Source organism: Cryptomeria japonica, chromosome 10 (genome assembly GCF_030272615.1).
Source record: "Cryptomeria japonica chromosome 10, Sugi_1.0, whole genome shotgun sequence".
NCBI classification, from domain to species: Eukaryota; Viridiplantae; Streptophyta; class Pinopsida; order Cupressales; family Cupressaceae; genus Cryptomeria; species Cryptomeria japonica.
In genome coordinates this window covers 209,537,158-209,543,476 of record NC_081414.1, presented here as the reverse complement: position 1 = coordinate 209,543,476, position 6,319 = coordinate 209,537,158, and positions in this window count along the sequence as shown.

Here is a 6,319-nt window from a genome sequence, read left to right as displayed (position 1 = left end):
ACGATCAGTTATTGAAGCATGCCGAAAAGATGGTGAAGCATAGATGGAACAAAGAAGCTACAAAGGCAAAAATCAATGCTATGAATAATCTGAACAAATCAATAATCTAGGAACTTGCAACTACCCATGATGCCCAGGAAAGTGGAGGAGAAGATGATGATGGGAAAGCAGCATAATGTGTTGATTAAGGCTCTATTTTTATGTATTTTTCATGCTTATGCAAATGACTTCGGGACATCTGTCCCAAATATACTTTGTTGGTTTTGATAACTGATTCGAAGGAGGTTGATTTTTTAGGGAGACCTCGTCTATTCTAAAGACTATAAATTAGATTAATATAGACAGAATAAGGGTTAGACTTTGGTTAGAATTTTGTTAGTTTTTACTTAGTTTCTTTTTGGTTTTAGAAGTTTTGTTTTGTTGAAGGAAGTCATCAGACTTTAAAGATCTGGAATTGAAAAGGGTTTTATACATGTATTGTTGTGTCTTTGTCACATAAGATATATATATATATATATAAAGGATCATACTATTTTCGGGAGAAAGAAAACCTTTGAGTTTTGAATCTATGTAGTGATATATCTTTGCATATATTGATCTAATCAAACAACAATGATCACCTTTCCAATGCAGAATATTATTATTTTTCTGGGAGTCCTTCCTGTGAGATTTTAAAAGATATGTTCTTGAAAAGAGATTATGTTTCTCTTATCCATTTTTATGAACTGTTAAACTGGTGTTTCTGAACTTTGTTTCGGTCACTTATATTTCTCGTGTTGAAGCATTTAGAAGAATAATTTTTCTTTGAAATATGTGTGGATCATTAGCCTCTCATCTAAGAATGAAGTAGGTAGCCTTACATGCTTTCAGGTTAAAAGCATACCAATTAAAATTTAATTAGATTATTCCCTGAATAACTAATGGAGGGAGTTGTACCTATCAAAAATTTAGAGGGACGTGGTATATGTTACACTTACCCAACTATTTAGCTAAACTCCTGTCTTTAAAAGAAGGCAACAGAGTTTGAAATCAATTAATTTGAAGAAAGGCAAAAATCCGTTCACTAATAGATTCTTAAATTGAGGCCTTGTCCTATCAGTTATTTCAACAACAAGTAGAGTCACCACACCAAAATCAAAAGATTCCATTATCACAATCTAGGTTATGAACAGATAGCTTTAAACTTCAAAAATTACCTTTATAATTTCAATCGGATGGAATAAAATCTCACTGAGTCTTCAAAAGCTTATACACTGCCAAATCCTCCCACCCACCCTGCTTGGAGTCAGTGGTTTTCACTGCACAAACTTCTTCGCTAGAGTCTTCTTCTCTTTTTGTTCACTTGCAATGTGAAAAATGAAATTTTAAAATTCCTTTTTATCTTCTGCATACCTAACTTTAAGGTGTAATAAATGATCAACCCTAAAGTCCTTTCGGATACCCTGCAACTCATAAACATTGTACTGGAACATCATATCAGCATCAACTCTTTTGGATATCTCTCAAGATCATCTACAAAACTATCTGCAGTCATCTGCAACCATCCATAGTAGGTTATAGATCTTGAAAAGGGGGTTTTAAGGATCTACATGAAAAGATTCCCCCTAAGGTAATAATACCTTAGTTACCGGATGAAGATCCAACACCGGAATCAAGTGCAGACCCATTAACTTCATTTGAATTTTCCTTCTTCACCCACATCTTGTTGTGCTCCTCTTTGATCTCTTCAACCTTTCCTTTTCCCTTTTCATCTTCTTTGTTCTTGTCTCTCGGAGTATTCTTGCTCACATTATTGCCTCTACAATATTTTTCTATATGACCAGTTTTATTGCAAGCATAGAAAATAATATTATTTCTTTGATTAGGCCTGAAATTTCCTTGATTTCCTTTTGATCTGCATTGGTTAGAAATATGTCCAAATATTCCATAATCATAGCATCTTACATTCCTCCTATTTACCATACTTTTGCATTCAACTAACTTATGACCATACTTATTGCAATTGAAACATTGACTGAAGAATGATCTGTAGTATTCAGATTTTCTCTATTTCTGCATTGACTTGCCATATGACCAAATTTATTATAAACACAAAATTTAGTATTGAATTTAAAAGAATTAGACTATCTTACTGGAGGTCTTTTTCTCTTCTGATGAATTCTTTGACTAGAACTAGAGCTTTCTCCTTTCTCATATCCAAGTCCTCCCATATCTCCATTGTTCTTCTAACTTTCAAGCATGTCATCCAACTTAGCCAAGCTAGCATTGAATTTCTCTTCATACTTATTAGCAGTGGTAAGTTCATCTCTCAAAATTATGATTTTCTTTCAATTTATTGCTCATTATTTTGGGATTTTATCAATTCAAGCTTTAGCGGGCCATTCTCATGATTAAATCTATCCTTCAAAGACCAAGTCGGACTTTCTTCATTCTTCTTCCTATCTTCAATCTCCTTTGTCAAATTCATCACAATGGATTGCATCTCAATCTTCAGGACTACATTATCTCTAGAAAGTTTCTCACATTCATCTATCTTGTCTTTCAAAACTTGATCATCAATGCATTGCTCTTCTTTCTCCTTAAGTTTGTCGATCAACTACTTTCTCTTCTCTCTAGATGTGTTCACTTGATATTTTAATGGCTCGATGAAATTTTGTGCATCACTTAAATTCCTTCTTAGGTCACTTGCTTCTTTCCTTGCTGCATCTAGGTCTTCAAGTACCACAATAAGTTGTTTCTACAAACTAGAGTCCATTGATTCAATATCCCAGATCTTCCTCAAGCTATTAGGATTCCTTAGAGAAACTATGCTCTAATACAAATTTTTGGAATCAATGAACACTGACAGGGGGGTATGAATCAATGTTCTGCAATTATATTAAATTGATTCTTAAACCATTAGATGCAAATGATAAAGTGCAGAAACTGAAAGCAAACAAGCTCAAAACCATAACACCAAATTTTTTACATGGAAACACAAAAAGGGAAAAAACACAATGGGATTGGAACCCTAATATTATTATACTGTGATCAGGAGTATAATAATATTACAAGAGGGGAATGCACATGCATTTAGGCACACTTCCTAGAGCTCACTACTCAATTACAAAAGAGGGTTGCAACCCTGAGGAAGGCTCACTACCTTACAAAGATTAAAAATGATTACAAGAATGAATAAAATTTAATAGTAGCATCTACATATGCCACAAAATAGTTCTGACTAAGCGCAATTATTCTTCTACCATTGTTCTATCTCTCTGCTCTATTTTGCTTCTCTGTCATATATCAGAGCACTAAAACGTTCATTCACACTGACAAAACTTCGCATAATCACTCATACAATATCAGCACACTCATGCCGTATTCCAAAATTCTCAATTGAATTGGTCTTATATATTCGCATCAACAAAATGAATCAATTTCCATGACGGTTTCCAAAAGCCACATAACACGCAACATCAAATGTGTAACCATAAGTCAGCTCAATTTGATTACCAATCCATATGTAGAAATAAACAAATTGATAATAATATTCCCACATGTCGACTCAATCACCTCAAACATAAAATAAATCACTAAAACCATCCCAAAGATTCTGCACCACACATTATATCAAAATAACTCTATTCTTCTTGAATAACTAGTTACCAAACCTTCTATATTATATGAGAATCGATACCAGAGCTTGGGATTATGAAATAAACTTCCTCGAACATCCAAACAATTAACTCTTTCACTGCAACCAAAATGGATATATGCACAATGTACTCATACTCTATCAGATACTGTATTCCACCTTCCAGGCTTAAGTATAAATAAATAACAAACTTCTCAAACTTTCGGTAGATCACTTCTACATATATCGGATATGATATCTGAACTAACTTGCCACCAATGACAACATTAGAACACTATTCAAGAATAAATCTTCATGAGTACACTGTCTCTTGCCAACAAAGCACAATATATGGAGCTATCACAAGTTCCAAACAAGGACCATGCTCTAATGATGAGTGACTTTGTTAGTCACTAGGAACTAGGATTAATTCTTTTGAAAATTGTTTAGATAAATCATTGTGAACATCAACATATTCATATTCATCATTTGAAATACTAGGATCAACATTCTCATGATTAATAATATTTTCACCTACTTCTTCATCAAGATTAACAAAAATACAAGCTCTAACAAGGATAGAAATTGAACCATCATTTGTCTTAATCATTTTTCATCTTGAATATTTAGGTTGATCTTCCTTATTAGGGGATTGTTTAGGAAATAGTATTATACCAAGGTTGTGTCTCTTAGAGGAAGAATTATTTTGAGAAGCAAGTTCACAATCTCTAGCACAATGTCTTTGTCCGCATTCTGTTGCACAATAGTTTCTTTTATTTTTAATTGAAGGCTATGAGGATTTAGGTTCATCAAGCATAGGCTTATTTTCATCTTTGAGGGAAGGATGCATTGGAGAAGGTATTTTAGGTTGAACAATAGGAGAGGCTGGTCACTTCCCTTTGTAAGACATAGGAGGCGGAACCACACCATATAAAGGAGGAATATGAGGTGTAGGAAGGAGACAAGGTCCATCATGAGGCGTGTTTATCCTTCAAAGGATGAATTGGTTGATGCTTGGGAGGAAGAGGTTTTGTATCCTTCAGAGGAAGAATAGAGTCATCCTTAGGAGAATGAATAGATTCTCCCTTAGGAAAAGGAATATCTCTATGCTTAGGAGGAAGAATAGACTTATCAATAAGAAGAGGCATATCATTATTAATTGGAGGAAGATTAAGTGTTGTATTTATAGGTGTAGTCAAGGATAATATCATCTCATTATTCTATTTTTGATAATATTCAAAAAAGGAATCACTTCTTGGTTTAAGAGGTTGAAATTGTTCGACCAAAAATAATCAAGAAAAACATCTCTCTTCCTTAGGAAAAAGAATATCTCTATGCTTAGGAGGATGACTAGACATTGATAATAAGAGTCATATCATCATTAATTGGAGGAAGACTAAGTGTTGGATTTCTAGGTGTACTCAAGGATAAGATCATCTCATTCTTCCATTTTTGATAATATTAAAAAAAGCAATCACTTCTTGGTTTAAGAGGTTGAAATTGTTCAGACCAAAAATAATCAAGAAAATGAGCACTTTCACTTTTATCATTTGGAGCCATTGAAGATGATTGATCCAATTGACTCATGGTAAGGTGATAATTGTGAATTATTTCACACAACTACATAAAGGAAGTAAAAATAAAAAAGAGAAGGTTATCCCTAATAGTTTTTTGCAAATTGGAAATGAAAATTCTTTAAATATCTTGATTAGGCACAAGAAAAGAAATTTGAGAATACAAATGGTTATGTCTACTAATAAAATCAGACACTTTTTCTTTAACACCTTGCTTACAATGCATCATGTCAATTAGAGTAATCTTAGGACTAATATTATTGTGAAATTGTTGAAATCAAGTAATAGAATAAGGAGGCAAAGAACAATACCATTGCAAAGCTTTATCCCTTAGTGTTCTAGTAAACAATTTCGCAATCAACCTTTAGTCATGAGCATAGTCACTACACAAAGTTTGAAATGTTTTCACATGAGTCAAGGGTTCACCTTTCCCATTATAAAGCTCCAATTGAGGAACTTCTACATGTTTAGGAGGGATAGCTCTAACATTGTCATTGGATAATGGGCTCGTTACATCAAATGTGGCACATTATACTTAAATTGATTCATAGGAGTCATTTGTTGTTGCAAGGAAGACAATGTTTGGGTAGACTATTGATCGTAGCTTTAGTAGAAGGATTGAAATTAGACATGTTGGATTGAGGAGGGGTAACATTGTTGAAGGAAGCATGGGCTTCAGAATAAGGAGGGATATTATTATATGAATGTGGGGGTTGAGAATAAGGAGGTGGTTCACACTATGATAAGTAGGTATTAGAGATGATTGGGTAACAAATGGAAGACTCATAGGAGGAGGTATGAAGGAATTATGATTAGAGGATTTTTCCCCTTGACTAACATTTGTAGGTATGACATTTTGTATAGAGGTAGCAATGATGTTTGATGTAAAAGTGGGAATGTTAGCCATAGGGGTAGTCAAAGGAATGGAATGATTAACATGAATGGAAGGTTGTGTATAACCAAGGACTTTGGCACAACTCTTCATCGGCATAATATTAGTATCAACAATATGATATTTAACACTCAACACATCAACACCAAGTTTATCACTTTGAACCATTCTTTTCAATCCTTCAATCAATGGGAGACCCTCACTTTCTAGGTATTTTTGACTCATCCATTGTTGAAG